The 16403-nt window shown below is 45.6% G+C and overlaps 1 protein-coding gene across 2 annotated transcripts in view; it reads right to left on the reverse strand.

Moving 5' to 3' along the window:
- The window catches only part of DAB1 (DAB adaptor protein 1), a 1070166-nt gene that overhangs the window by 855945 nt on the left and 197818 nt on the right, over positions 1–16403 (reverse strand). The gene's annotated exons all lie outside the window — the stretch shown is intronic.

Below are 16403 nucleotides of genomic sequence, written 5' to 3' on the forward strand. Positions count from 1 at the left end.
CTCCTGTCTTCTAATGAGGTGGAATCCCTGGCCTTTTACCTGCGACTGGGCTGATCCAGTCCACAAGTTTTCTGGTGGAAAAGTTGGGTGGGGCTGAGGGAAATTGAGAGAGATGGTGTGGGGACCACAGGCAGTCAGTATTCCCAACACTTCCAATTGCACAGCCAAAGTACTCTGGAGCCTCTTCACAAAGCGAAATGAATATAAGCACTATTTGAGAATCACCAGGCATTCCCAATACTGGCTTCTGCTCTGGGCAGCTGAGAAGTAAAGCTGATCTCAACAGGCTCAGTGCAGGCCCTTCCATCTCCACATGTTAGGAGCTTGGTTTCCACTCGAAAATAATTTCAGAGGTCATCCAAAGACCCCATGCTGCCCTCCGTGAGGAAAACACAGACTCTGCAGGTGGGAGGGCTGGCCTGAGTCTTAGCTCTGCTAGGTACATGTGCCATATGACCCTGAGCAAGTTACTTACATTCTCTGTGCCTCAGTTCGCCTCTGTATGAAACTGGGAAATGATGCTAACACCTCATAGAGTAGACATGAAGATTAAATGGGTTAATAGAAGAAACAGCACCTGACATGTAGCTGCTCTCTCAGGGGCCTCTGGCTGGAGCCCCCACACCCTGGAGGTACTTCCCAACATGCCTTCTTCACTTTGTCATCAGTGGGAAGCCCTTTGCCAACCATATGAGAAACAACTGACAAAAAAAAAAAAGAATAAAAGAACCACCTGCTTTCAGTGATGATAAACTTCCAAAACATCCTGCAAAGGGTCCATACAGGATGGATCCATTGACAGGAAAATTTAATAAGTTCATAATTAAACACATTTTACATTGTGGTTTCATTAAGGGCAATTTCAGCAGTTAAAGAACTTGAAAGAGAAGAAGATGTATGCATAGGGAACATCACTTGCAATGAAATAAAACTCAGAGTTTCTGCTTACGATAAAACAACAACAAACAAACAAAACAACAACAACCAACGAGCAGGGCTGATTAAACGTTTCCCCTTTGACTCCAACAAGTGTCCTGCCCAGGTCGCACAGCCAGCCAGTGAAAGATGAAGCCAGGACTAGGAGCACAATGTCATGTCGCCCAGGTAGCTGTCCTTCCGCCACACCAGGATGCCCTCACCTCTGACTTTCTTCTTACTCCATTTCTTTGAACAGAAAGGTTTTGATGGAACCACTAACGACATATATAAATTTCGGAGCAGATATCCATTTTTAACGCTGGAAGGAACACATTAAGATGTCAAACTCCGGGCTGCTAAATGAGCATCTGGAGCCCACACATGGGGCACCGGGGACTGGAGGCTCAGGGAAGTAATTGCCACAAATAAGACTCAACTGGACATTGATTTATTCAGCCTGTTTGCTTGATTTCCGCTTTGAGCTTGTTCAATCCGCTATTCCTCTCTGTCGTGCCTTCCCAGGAACATGACCCCAGCTCATTTGGATGGAAATGTGCTCACCCATTACCTCATTAATTTCTGAGGCTTTTCATTATTATTTACACCCTCCTCCCCCACTCTCTTCCTCCCTCAAAATTCAAAGTACTGGGGGGAATGAGACAAATGATGCACCATTTCTCCGTGATGTGTCAGGACCTGTATTTGCCAGGTGCAACCCTGACTGTCATAACTCAGCCAAGTCAGGCTGCAGTGCAACCTGGGAACACATCGATGAGAAGGTGCCGAGGGGAGGAAGCCAAGGCCAGGAATGGGGAGCCAGTCAGATGGCAGAGGTGCCATCAGCACCCGGGAGTTGGTGTCTGAGGGTGATGGTGAACTGGGACGTCATAGGGATCCAAAATAATGATGACACTGATGCGACACCAGCACTCATTAAACTCTTCCTACATACGCATGTCATCACATTTATCTTTACAACCACCCTCCAACAGAGACTGGGGGTGATAAGTGACCTGCCCCTAGATGGCAGAGCTGGTGAATGACAGAAATGGGAATCATCCCCACAGATGTTTCCTTACAATCCCATGCCCTCTGCCACTACCAAAACCCGCCTTTGTTTAATTTCCCCAAAGTGTAGCAGCATTTGTCAAGCCCCTTCTGGGTTCAACTCTAAGGGTCTTCCACACATACATTGTTTCCATCCTCACAACAAGCCTAGTAGGACCACACATAGAGGTTCATTTGCAAATGAGGAAATGAGTTTAGGGAGGTAATTCCACTCACTGAAGGGCACCCAGTACTAAGAGGCAGAGGAAGAACCTCAACACAGGTCTTTCTAAGCATGAAATGCAGGTTTTATCCCCAAGACCTGATGCCTTTCCCAAAAGGTCCAGAGTGATAATGGGGCAGAGGCAGGAGAGAAGGTAGCAGACAATGTGCAAATAAGGGGCAGCGGGGTTGTGGCCCCATATGATCAGGTCCCTGAGGAAGGGCCCGGAAACAGCGTGCCAGACTCTGTGGACCCTGGCAAAGCGGTCCCAGAAGGAACGCCAAGAGGTAAATGAGAGGCCCCTCCATTTCTACTAGGTGCACACATCAGGATTGGGGTGCACAGATATGTGCCCATGGCTCACTCCTGGCTCTGTGGACTCTGGGGTCATAGCACTTTGCCAGGCCATGCCTGCCACTGGCTGGAGGCGGGCGGGGCGGGTGGAGAAGTGGCCTCACTGGAGTGTCTACTGTGGTCAAGCACCAACGTCTAGAAGGGGTGTCTTCAATGCTTATAACAGTTCTGTAAAGCAGGTTGTGTTACCTTCCCTCACTCCTTACCCTAACTTCCTCATGCCTAGCCAAGTGCTTAGCACATACACACATTTAAAAACAATGTGGGGATTGATAAATTCCTTTTCAGTTCTGCTGGCAAGGAAGAAACTAAAAAGAAGCAGAAGCCCTTAATGGAGTACTGCATGATCTCTGATGAGAGTTGAATAATTCTCTCAAGTATCGACAATCAGTACTTTTTCCAGTAACATAGGAGTGGACTTCTGTAGTTGAGTTGGTCTTGCAAGTATGATTGCTCTCTTGCTTTAATTCAATGAGTTAAGTTCAACAAGCATTGACTAATATACACCCTCACCTGGTACTGTGCTGGGGATATAGGATAAAATATGGCTCCTACCCCTAAGTCCTCCCCCTTGGACAAGGGGGACTTGTCACAGTGGGGACACTACAGTGTGAGCTTCTCTGTGACAGCAAAAGTTCAGGGGCTGTGAGAAGGAGGCACAGGTCAGAGAAATCTGATGGCTAACGGGAGACTTGGATGCCCAAGAATTGAGAAGGCAAGGTCAGGGGGTCACCTGAGGCCAAGAGACCTGCAGGTGAAGAGACGCAGAGGCACGATACAGAATGAGAATCCGTAAGAGTGGGCCTGAGCTCCCTGTGCTTGGTCACGTCCCTGTTACAGAGGGAATAGCCTTTGTTTCTGACTATAAAAGTAACACAGTCATGTTGAGTGAAAGATGCCAGGCTTGAAAAACTATATACTGAATGATTCCACATATATAACATTCAAAGACAGGCAACCTTAACCCATGTTGTCATAAGACAGCATTGTGGTTACCTTGGTGGAGTATTGACTAATGGGGAAAGGAAGAAGCTTTAGGAGTGCCGGTGATACTTGACTCCTTGATCCAGGTGCTGGTTACAAGGAGTGTCCATTTGGGAAAATCCATCCAGTTCTATGGATAGGATTTGTATGCGTGCCAAAATAAAGCTTCCATCGAGAAAAGTAATGCAAAATTACTGAAAAATAAATTAGTCTGTGCCAATAAAGATACAGTGAAAGTACACTCCCACTGCCCAGGATGAACAGAGAGAATATTTTGCTCCCTGTGCTTCTCAGTCTGGCCGAGAGGAGGGTGGTGAGAACCAGCATCCAAGTTCTAGGATCTGCCCCTGAATGGTTTCCATGACAATGGTTTCAGGGAGGGGACATGTTCCTGTGGATGGAGCCTCCCACTACTTGTCCTAACCATCCCAGGAGAGTGTACAGCTCCCCATGATGCTGCAGAAGCCCTGCGTGGAGAGGTGTGAGCCTGGCAGGTGGAAGCAGCAGGTGGAGCCAGGGGAGTGCAGGGAGGGAGGGGAGACAGGGCAGCAAGAGGCAGGCGGGACCCTGGTTCCACAGGCCCACAAAGGCCTGGGGATGGTGTTTAGGTTTTCTTTTACGTGTAGTGAAAAGCCATTGGAGGTTTTTGAGCAGAGAAGTGACACAAGTGGATTTTTGTTTAAAGAAAGGTCACTGTGGTAGTCATAAAGAGAGTGGGTGGAGGACATAAGAGGGGAGCAGAGAGACCACACAGGGTGCGATCTCAGTGGCCAAGGAGAGCAGTCTAGGTGGCTTGAATGGGGGTGGAGGCAAAGGAGATGGAAAGAACAATACAGATTCAAGGCAGCGGCCTGCACTGGCTGGTGGACAGGATATGAGAGATGAGGGGTGGGAAGGAATCATGAGGCAATCAAGCAGCCTAAAGTGGGGAAGGCTGAGTAAAACTCCCTGTGCGTGGAAACTCAGAAGCCAGTTTTGAACATGGTAATCTGAGATACCTGAAAGACATCATTTGAAAGTAGGCAGAAGGCAGTTGGGAGTCCAAATCCGAAGATCAGATGAATGCTCAGGGCGGGGGGTGGGGGGAGGGTGGAGGTGGGAGGGAGCAATGGGCCTGAGTTTCATTGGGCACAAAGTGCATTCATAGAGGCCCTCTCACCACCTCTCACCACCCCCTGGGTTAGATCTGGGAAGTCCATTCCCACTGAAGAAAAAACAGAGTTTCAGAGGGACTGTGTGCCTTGCACAAACCACATGAGGAGCGAGCAACAATGCCTGTACAGAACCAGACTTGCCATGTTTATTCCCATATGCTTTCAAACCAACCTACATAGCTTAAGCTTGGAGGGTTTTCATCATGAATGTGAATGGCTATGTTCCGGGAGAGGCACTTAGAAGCCACCACGGTATGTAGGTGTGTTTGACGCATACTAAGTGGCCTAACCCTGCAAAGCTCCTAGGTCTTGTGTCTGCTTATTACAGTGTGTTACTTCCCTCACTGTCCAATGGACATCAGACAGATGGTCCTTTATCCTGGGAGAATATACACTTGCAGCCCCCTTTCTATGTTTCTTTTATAGTATCTTGTTTAGAATCTGATTTGGGTCATCCCCCACATGACGTTAGAACTATGTCTCTAAGAGAGTCCTATAGGAGCGGACTATTTACTCACTCATAAATAAGTGGGGAGCCTCACTCTGTAGTTCCATTTAAAAGAAGTCATGAGAATTCACCAAGCACCTGCTAATACACAGAGTCACAGCAGAGGCTGATCTAGACAAAGGCTCTACCCTTGCTGTACATGCTCTCTAGAATGCATCGCTTCTCCTTCCTGGCTCTGATGACATGTTTAATTATTTGTGCAATTCCGTGTTTAATGTCAGTCATTCCTGCTAGATCGTTACTTACTCACCACTGTATCCCTAGTGCCTAGTATTTTGATTGGCACACAATAGTTTTCCCATTGGGTACTTGTTGAATGAATAGAAAAGAACTCACAGCTGAGCAGATGACTTAGACAAATAAACATGCTTCAGTGCAAAGACTATTTCTGGATATCCTGTGTCTATGGCCCTACCTTGAAACACTCACTCACCAGTCTCCCAAGTGTCGATGCCCTGTTTTGAATCACATCAATAGACGGGACCCTACAACCTCCGGCTGCCAGCTACTTTCTAGGACTCCCACCAATTACTAGTGCCTTTGGAGCAGGGGTGGGGAACACCCAGCCCACAGGCTGTATAAGGCCCACCAAATCATTTGTACTGGCTCTGCCAAGGCAACCACAGGTGGGTCTCAAAATTCAATAAATCTAGGAGCTTTTTTCATTGGAACATAAATGTATAAACCGAGTTATATTAAGTGAATGATGTTATAAATATCCAAATGGCCCTTGGCAGCAAAAAAGGTTCCCCACCCCTGCTTCAGAGTGATATCCCACAACCATGTGCCCCATGGAATGCACATTTACATATAAAATGATTGGTGGCTGGCTCTATTCTCTGTGGAACACATACCCTGGCCATTGTGTTAACCTTACAATAATGCATCTCCCCTTGGATCCGTATAATTTCTAGATGCTGTGTTCTCCTTGCTAGATGGGTCCCATTTATTACAGCTGGTTCGGTGTCCCTACCATGGGCCCCTCAACAGCTAGGAAATCAAATTCAACACCCCCAACTCTGATGTAGTTACCTAAGTGAGAGAAAGTACCAGGTATTGAACTGCTGGCATATGTCAGCAGTATTCCTTCATCACAACTACACTGCCAGGTAAGTCTCAGTATACCTACTCACACACAAGAACAAAACAGGTTTACAGAAGCAATGTAACTTATCCAAGGTCATACAGCTAGGATTAGAGCCTTACGTTTCCCCACTGCGCCCACCCCCCCCATTAACATTTGATCAACCCTCTTACCCTGGAACCAACACATTTTGGTACTTTTCACTATCCCTCCATTTGCTCCCAATATTCTATGTCAGGGTCAGAAAAATGATGACTATTACAGAGAGGGTCAGAAATCTGACCATTCTCCCAGATAATTCAATTTGTTACTCCATTAAAAAAAAGCAAGCAGATACAATAATACTACTATTGCTGACCATGTCCTGGAGGGGAGGGATCCACGGGGACTTTCCAATGAGCAGATAACATATTTAAATGCAGTCCATCAGTCAGTAATCTGCTGCCGCCCCCTCCTCGGAGAGCTGCTTTATTGAACACTGTAATTGCCTGGATGCTGTTATTCATTTCTGTAGCTGTTGCCATTAATTAAATATTTTTGTCAAAAGCTCCCCGTGACATTTCTTGCTGCATTCTTGAATATCTGATAAGATATACAGCCAGTACACTGGTACCCACTGCAATTGCCTGATAGTCTTGTCCTAGTTTCTAACCCTCAAAACGCTAAAGAAATGACACAGTTTTAGTGGAATGGGGACTTCTTTGTTACAGGATTTCAGGGTGGAGGTGGTTAGAGAGAGTGTAAGAGTCTTAGTGAAATAGATGCAAATGTCACATTTTAGAGCTCATTGTGCTGGTTCAAGCTGGAAATTGGACTAGACCTTTATTCAAAGGCTTAGCCCATTCTTTAGGTCAAAGAAAGCTTCACTGGACTGGTTCCTGCAATCCCGACCCCTGTAGAAATAGGCAATGAGTCGTTCATGCGATAACATTTAACCAGCATCACCAGAAGTCCTACTATGTGTACCAGGCCCTGTGCTAAGTGTTGACATGACTGAATGTAAAAGACAAAAATAAAAACAAAACAGAATCTCTGCCCTTTAAGTAAAAAAGCACCATCTGGGGGAACACAGGAAGCCGACTACTACAGGAGGCATGCTTTCACTCCAGGCGAACTAACAGCCGTAACAGCTGAGGCCAGGGGCTCTGGTCATAAGGAAACGGGCAGAGAGACTGAAGTGTACGCAGGACATGGTGTCCCAGCCGAGACAGGGCCACAGCACGATTTGTCTGTGCACAGACGTGCCGGACTGTAGATTCCTCTGGCTATCCATGTGTCTGAATAACATGCATAAGGACTTTCAGTTTTCTTTGAAAGAGGGAGAAATCTGAGACCAGAGACCTCAGGGTGAAGAGGAGGATGACCATGGGAGAGGATGGCATCTGTCTTCCACTTACAGTCTGGGTTGCAGCCCATCTATAATAATAAAAGCATAATATGCTAATTAGACCAGATGTCCTTCGGGACAACCTTCCAGATGAAGCTGGGGCTGCAAGGACTGAGCCCCTCGCAAGAATTTTGTGCATTGGGCCTCTAGTATGGGCATAAAAAGGAGGCCAGACACTGAAGCTGTTGTCGGTAGAGCTGGGGAGGCTCCCTCAGAACATAGGCGACACTGCTGTGGGAGTCGGTGCTCAGAGCTTCAGGCACTGGGGTGCAAGGCCTCACTCCCTCCCGATCCCTGCCAGGAACAGCAGATCTGGGGGGCATGGGAAATGAACATGTGGCCCTTGCTCTTCTCATAATGTGCGTGACTGTGGTAGCATCAGAGAGGCTCCCTAAGAGGGCTTCCAAACTGGAGAGTATCCAACATCGGGGGGGTGGGGGGGATCGTCAGTACAGGAGGGAAAGAGGGCAGATATGGTGTGTGTAGCAGACAGACTGGTTTTATGAGAGTCGGTTAGCACCCCTTAGGCACACCTGGAGATTCTTAGGGTGGAGACAACTCTGAAAGGTGATGGAATTCTTGCAGGGAGGGGCTTTCAGCCTGAGAAACTTGAATGTGACTGTTAACAAGGTGAGGCAGCTTTGAGACATTTGGGTTGTTTAGTGGTTTCCTAAAAAGAAAGAAAACCAGAAAGAACTCTGGAGAGAGAGACCATTGGCACAAGTCGAGAATATGCTAAAAGGACTCCCAGAGTGGAGCAGTGTGGTGCAGTGCAAACAACATGCAGGTGATGTAGGCCAGGTGACCTGTGCCAGCCCCCGCTTTGCTGATGGATAGCTGTGTGATGGGAAGCAGGTTACCGCCCCTCTCTGGACCTCAGTTTCCTTGACTATAAATTCCAGGCAACATCATTTCAACGGTACTTTTTTGCTCCTCTGGGTCCATGAGCTACTTATAGGTACCCAAGCTTGTAAATGCAGGAATCTCCTAACACCAGGTGAGGGTTACAAATGTAAACATTACAAAGTGAGAGAAGGGCAAGAAATTAAGGTTCTCATGGCAACCGGAATTCATAGCAGCCTCGCATTGTTCTGGGGGGCTTCTCCTGCTAGCCTGAAGAAGAATCCCCAAGTCTACCTATTGTGCAGGAATTGTCAGGGACTCTTTTTGGGGAAGTGGGGGTGGGAAGGAGCACAAAGGCAAGATTAGCCAATTGTGTCAATGAGATTTTTAATCAACGCAAAAAATTTTTGGCAACGCTTTCAATAAAGGTGCCCAAATAAAAAACGCATGTATATTTAATGAGGCACTCTATTTATTATTTATACAATAATAAATGCCAGTTCATTATTAATAAAATATTGCTCAGTCATTAATCCTCAATAAATGCGGTTAGAGTAATTAGTATAGAAGTGACACGGAATACTTCATAATGAGAAGGTAATTTTCTCCACATTAACGGATTATTCAAACAAACCCTAGCCTGCAGCTATCAAGATCAAGCCCCTCTAGGGAAAGGGACGAGGCAGTTATAATACAACCTTGAAAACTTTGAAAGTTTCAAGACTTGACATTGAGGCCAGCGGGTGATCTCACACTGTTCTGAACAGTCTCGGAGTTTTCAGGAAAAAAAGGTACAGAAGCCCAAGCAGACCAGCACATGGACGACCTGAGGTGGGATCTAGGATTTGACGCTAAGGTGTATGACTTTGGCAAAATCATTGGGTTTCCCTGTGTCCTAATTCCTTCAGCTGAAAGATGAGGATAATGACACCTCCCATTCAGAGTGGTGGGGAGGGTTAAATGAGATTGTGTATTTTTTAAAAAGCTAGTGCTGTTCCTGGCACATAGTAGATGCTTGGTAAATGATCATTCGGGCTTAATCCCGTAATCAGTAAAGTGTATTCCATTAGTGTAATGAAGGGAACGGTACACTCTGTTTCCTGAGGATCCCAAATATTAGAAACTAAGATCATCTGTTGGAAATTCACGTGCCTCGTCTTTTCTCAAAGTTATGACTGTCATGCACAAGCCTTACCCTGGTCCTTTCTGGCTACATAACCTGCTTGCATAGCTGGCAGAGCTTTAGGCAGCATCTTACTTCTGATGGTGACTGACGGCACAGAGGAGTGGGAAACTGTGAATCTGAGAAAACTCTACTCCTATTCTAGCTCTGCACAAACTTCAGCCCGCCGGCCACCTCACTGGGCTCCTGTTTCATCATGTGTTGGAACAAATAATGTCTACATGTCTCTCAGTATTTAGCACATAAGTATTTTACGACACTTTTTAAATAGTGTTCTTGGAATTTCCTCTTCCTTAAAGATTTGCTTTTGAGCCAGGCCGTTCTTGGAGAGAAAAGTGCAATTGGTGACTCTGGAGGGTCCAAAGGATCGGGGTTGGGGGAGGACACCCAGGCTGATTAGCTTAATACAGCACAACTTAGAGAAATATTCCTGAGCTGAGGGGGTGGGGAAAACAGGGCTAGGGGCTGAGGACAGGGGGAAGTTGGAATTTCCAACCAGCAGAAGCATCGACTCTGAGAGCACTGACTGAATGCAGAATCATGACCGTTCAGATCTCATTTAGTGTCTAGATAATGACCCTATTGCTGCTCTGAGGTGAATTTATGGTCTCCAATTCAGTTAGACACCTCCAAGTGCACCCAGTGTGCCAGGCGCCTTGCTAGGAGGGGGAATACAGAGCTGAACACATAATTTCTTCCCTCCACAACCTTGCCAATGACCAAATCATCGTATTAAATATGGTCAGTGCCAGAAGAAAAACAAAATACACTAGAATCTTTAAAAAACCCTCTATTCTATCTGCCTTCTGAAGAATATAGCCAAGACAGGAGTGAGAGCCCTTTATAAACTCCCTTAGAAAGTTTTTGCCTGTTTTGAGCTGCCTCTTCATAACTTCTCCCTGGTGCTTCCAGAAATGCAGTGTACACCGGTCGAGAGTTTGACATGCTTGGTGTAGGACAAGGAACCCCGAGGGGCGAGGTTCTGATCTGAATTCCACCTCTTCTAGCCCTGTGTGTGACCTTGAATAACTAACACCTGCTGCCTCAGTTTCTTCAGCTGTAAAGCTGAGATAATAATAGTCCCCCTTCCTATTTGAGAATTTCAAATGACTCAGTATGTTTAAGTGCTTGGAACAGTGCCTAGGATATACTAAATGCTCAATAAATGTTAGCAAAAGTTATTATTAATACTCTGTGCATTTGCCCCAGATCTCCACAGGAGAAGCATTTGGGTTGGGTGCTCTAAATTAGGCACTACATGATATACTGAAAAGACCCTGAGTTTTTGAGACAGTCAGACATGAGTTTGAACTTGAACTTGCCACCTATTGGTTATGTGCCTGGTGGAGGCCTTTCAATCTGATTTAACCTCATCCCTCATCTGCTAAAAGCAAACAGCAACAATAAAGGAAAATGAGGTCAGGGAATAATATATTACCTACCTAGTAAGGTTGAAAACTTGAGATAAAGTTAAAAGCACTTTTGTATTGGTTTTAGGTTTTTGTTTCTGCTCTAGGATTTATTATAGCTTTATATATGCTCATAGATTTCCAGGAAGGAGATAAAAAAAATTTTCCTAACTCTTTTAACCACAGAACTCTTTTTGGAAAGCACACCCATTAACATTGTGCTAAAAACTGGCATTGTCTATAAATCCTTTGGGAACAGGTCATCTAATCTAAATTATTCTTGTTTCATAGATGATGAAACTGTGACTGGAGGAGTGTATCAGTCTGCTTGAGCTGCCATAAAAAAAATTCCATAGACTGGGTAGTTAAAAATTTCTCACAGTTCTACAGGCTAAAATCCCAGGTGAAGGTGCCAGCAAGTTCCATTTCTAGTGAGGGCTCTCTTCCTAGCTTGTAGATGGCCACCTTCTCGCTGTGTCCCCATGTAGCCTTTTTTTGCTGTGTACATGAAGAAAGATACCTCTGTCTCTCTTCTTCGTGTGATAAGGCCACCAGTCCTATGGAAATAGGGCCCCACCCTCACAATGTCATGTAACCATAATTACCTAAAGACCCTATCTCCAAATAGTCACAGTGGGGGTTAGGGCTTCAACATGTGAATTTTGGAGGCCACAATTCAGTCCATAATAGGAAGGGCAGGTGGCTTCTTCACTAAGGCTACAAAATAAACTTGTAGAAAATTGAGACCAGAACTCAGAACTCCCGCCCTGCAATCTGATGTTGCTTCAGTGACATTTCCTCAGTGATTGTTTGAGACAATTATTTTTTTGACCCTCACCTGAGGATGTCTTTATTGATTTCAGAAAGAAAGGAAGGGGAAGAGAGAGAGACAAAGAGACATTGATGTGAAAGATGAGAGAGAAACATTAATCTGCTGCCTCCCTTACACTCTCCGACCAGGGATCAAACCTGCAACCTTTTTGGTGCACAGGATAACACTCCAACCAACCTGGCCACCTGGCCAGGGCAAGATAGTTCTTTATTCATTCATTTGCCCTCCCAGCACCGAGTGCCAATCATGTATAACTCGCTATGCTAGGCTCCAGGATGACAGAGAGCAGAACCTCTCAAACAGGGAACAAAAATTCTAACTAGAGAAACAGAGCTTCAACACACTGGGCTCAGAGCGTTGTGAGCTGTAAGGTGCTTATCTGTGCCTCCCAGCACTTGCCCGCACCTCGCTGCAGGGCAGAGCAAAGAAGTCAGAGTCACCTGGAGCAGGGGGGCAACTCTGGTATGGCATTTGCTGGCTGCTTGGCACCTGGCAAATTACTTAACCTCTCTCTGAGCCCCCGTTTCTCCATGTGACAAGGATAAGACTTTCCACAGTAGTCTGAGGAATAAACGTACACAGGCATATAAAATAGCACATTGCCTTGCACATAGTGGATGCAAGATTAATGGTAGCTCCCTTTCTGCTGGGAAGAGGATATTGGAGGGTTTTTAGGCAACAATATCCACAGACACACCTTCTTTTTCAACATCAGTAACAGACTTAATGCTCGGGCTTATTAACAAGTATATGTCTGTGTGTATCAGTTTTAGATTCTAGGATCTAAGGTACAGAGCTGGCTCCCATCAATTACCTTCTGTCACCAGAGGGGGTGAGCCCACCCAGGGGAGGGAGCCCACCAGAGACATGAATAAGCACACATCAAACCTCTTTTAGTTTGTAACTATCGAACCTCTTTTGTAAAAATGGTAGCATTTGTGTGCTGCTGTTCATATATTCACATACATTTTTAATCCTCACCATCCCTGTCAGAGACTAACCTCCTTTAAGAGGGCCTGCTTTCTGAGCTGCCATTTATTTATCACACGCCGTGGTCCAGAATCCTGTGCTGGGTATCCAGGTACATATTGCTCTTAATCTGCAGAGTAGGCCGGAGAAGGAAGTCTTATGAACTCTATATTTTGGTGAAGATACTGAAGGTCAGCAAGTTATCAAAGTGTGGTCCTGGGCCGGCAGCTGCAGTGGCACCTGGGATGTGTTATAAATGCACATTCCCAGGCCCAGCCCGAACCTACTGCACCAGGAGCCTCAGTGGGGAGGGGGGTTGGAGAGGAGTAGCACCCTGTGTTTAATAAGCCTGACAGGTGATTCGGATGCATCCGCATGTCTGACAGCCAGGACCCAGGACAGGGTGGGAGTGGGACTGGCACTCAGGTCTGACTACAGAATAGGGTCTTTCTCAACTAGGGATGATGGTCCCCTGAGCAGACACTTGGTGACGTCTGGAGACATTTTTGGCTGTCACAACTCGGGGATGGGTGTACTGGCATCTGGTGAGTAAAGGCCAGGGATGCTGCTAAACATACATGCACAGGACAGCCCCTCGGCAAAGAGTTAGGCAGCCCCACATGTTGTAGTGCCTCGGGTGAGAAACCCTAGTGTACAATGTTATGCTGCCTCCTAAAAAGACACTTAAAGGAGAGAAAGGGCAGGGAGAGAAACAGGGAGAAGGGAAGGAAGAAAAAAGGAAATCGAGAGAGAGAGCGAGAGAGAGAGAGAGAGAGAGAGAGAGAGAAAAGAGAGAAGGGAAAGAGAAAGGGAGGAGGGAGGGAGGGGACTAAATGACTGATTTGGAGAACAGTCAGTGGGAAAGGGAACTGTCCAGCCCTTGGATATTAGGAAACTGATGATCAAAATGGCCATTTTTTAAATCATTGTGCCAAAGCCTGGGAGTTCCACAGAATGGAAACTAAGTCAGTCCTCAGTATATCATACTTAGTGGAACGTTTGGACGTGAAATGTACTTACAAAATAATGTGGTATTTCAAAAGCATGTTATCCCCTGATAAGCAGGGTCTGGAACCAGAAAGAAAATATCTGTATGGACATTACCAGACTGTAACAGCCGAAGAATGTGATTTGTAACTTGCAGCTGCTATACTGATTTCAGCATATTAACATATAGACGTTTGTCACCTTACCAAATGCCTTTTATATATTTTCTTTCCCAGCCTGAGCTGGAGCTGGGCTGTCTTTCTCTCCTCTCTTTGCCTGCTTCCTCTCACACCTCCCAGCCTCTCTTTCCTCTCTCAGTGACTCTCCACTCCTATTTACTGTCTTTCATTCTTGCTCATTTCTCTCTTCTCTCACTCTCTGGTCTTTTTTCTCCCTGCCTCCTGTCAATCTTTCTCCCCTACCTTTCCTCTCTCTTGATTGATTTTTTTCTCATTATCTCCTTTGTTCTCCTTATCTTCTCTCTAATTTCTCAATCTTTCTATTATATTCTCTCCCATTTTCTCTAAATCATTGTTACTTTTTTCCTTCTCTTAATCCCTCCCCCTTTTCCTGTTTTTTCTTTGTTTCCCTAATTTCTCTCCCTTTCCTCTCCTCACACCCTCGACTTTCCAATCCTTTCCCATGCCCCTCTCTTGCTCTTCCCATCCACTTCATGTCTTTCTGTCTCGGTTAAGCCTTAGTCAGCACTTCACCTTCTAAGAAAGGGCTCTCTTTCAGAACAGCCCTGATCAGGGCGGCCCAGCTGGACCCCACCCATGCACGAATTCATGCCCGGGCCTCTAGTCATCTATAAAGTAGGGATAACAGCTTCTCTTTAGGTACTCGAGGCAAAGAAATCAGCAAACAGAATGTGAGGGATATAACATTGGGGACCTTATTTCACATCTTAAATAAACTAGTGACTTGGTACCAATGACACACAGCATATGGAGAGCATTAAACAGCATATATTTAACAAATAAATAAAAGATATATAGCCCTAGCTGGTTTGGCTCAGTGGATAGAGCGTTGGCCTGTGGACTGAAGGGTCCCAGGTTCGATTCCGGCCAAGGGCATATGCCTGGGTTGTGGGCTTGATCCCCAGTAGGGGATGTGCAGGAGGCAGCTGATCAATGATTCTCTCTCATCATTGATGTTTCTGTCTCTCTCTCCCTCTCCCTTCCTCTCTGAAATCAATAAAAATAAAAATAAAATTTTAAAAAAAGAAAAGAAATATATCTAGCAAATATATCAAATAAATAAATAAATAAATGAATGAATAAATAAATAAATAAATAAAGAGTATGGACCCAGGCAGACCACTTACTAGTCCTCAAAATGTAGACTACGTATTTATCCTTTGAGTCCTTTTCTTTATCTGTAAGATGAGGACAATACTCTTTAGTATATTGATTTATTATTTAAGGAGTAATTAAGATGTTTGGAAGTGCTCATGGCAGTATCAGGCATATAGTGTGCGTCACTGTTATAAATGTTACTAATAATCATATTGTGTTCATTGTATTACCTGTAATTTCCTGGGAGAATCACTTATTCTTAGGGCCTCAAGTTCCCTGACTATGAAACAGGGGTACCTGTCCCTCCTCACTGGGTAATTGTAAGGATCAGATGGAGTCACACGTGTGACAGTGGCCGGCATTGTGGCCACAGCATAGTAGGCATCCTAATAGCTCCTTCATCCTCAGACTGTGGAGTATGCTGTGCTCTTCTCTGCTTCACGGACAAAAGAAACCTCAAGGGACAAACCTGATATGGGTGATTTCTCTTTACTGACATGCTTTAGCTAGCTGGCTTCAATTTTATGAAGGTCCAACTGACATTATTTAAAATCTGTTCTGTAAGAAGGCAGTGACTTCATTTAACCAGACAATTCTTCATTTAGCCAAAGTGCTCAAGGATTTCTTTAAACATGCAACTCCCTACTTCCTTGTAAAATATGATTCAAAAGAGGACATTTTCATTAACCCAACTTGTTAGGTTATCACATAAAGGACACCTGTGTAGGTCAGGACTGCTCTGTTCTTTGTGTGCGGCTTCAGCCTTCAGTCTGCCCCTCCGGCGTTCTGGGTCCGTGTCAGTGCCTCCGACTCAGGCGGAAAGCCCACTGGGTCATTGCTTTCTGACTGGCATCTGTGGATGCTTCCTGCGTGGGGCGGCCACGTGGGACATGTTGCTGGTCCTTGCTGTCAGATGACTGCCTTGAGCACCTGCTGGCCTTGGAGTTTACAAAGAGAAAGCAGAAACTGACACAGCCCCTTCTCCTAGTCCCTGTCCAGTTCCGCTCTGTCTGGTTCCAAGTCCAGAATCCATCTCTCTCTTCTGCCACCCCCAGCTCAAGACTGAAAGTGGGAGGTGGGGGGGTCAGAAGACTGGGAAATAAGTTGGCATATGTCATTCATTCCAGACCCAGCACAAGGCCACCTGGAACTCTGCTTTGGAGACTGAGATAACAGACCTGTGCCAAGGCAGAGGAGCAACAGAAAGAATCAGAACCGAGACA

Source organism: Myotis yumanensis, unplaced genomic scaffold (genome assembly GCF_028538775.1).
Source record: "Myotis yumanensis isolate MYYU_CA2020_CCGP unplaced genomic scaffold, mMyoYum1.0.hap1 SCAF_2, whole genome shotgun sequence".
In the NCBI taxonomy this organism is placed as follows: Eukaryota; Metazoa; Chordata; class Mammalia; order Chiroptera; family Vespertilionidae; genus Myotis; species Myotis yumanensis.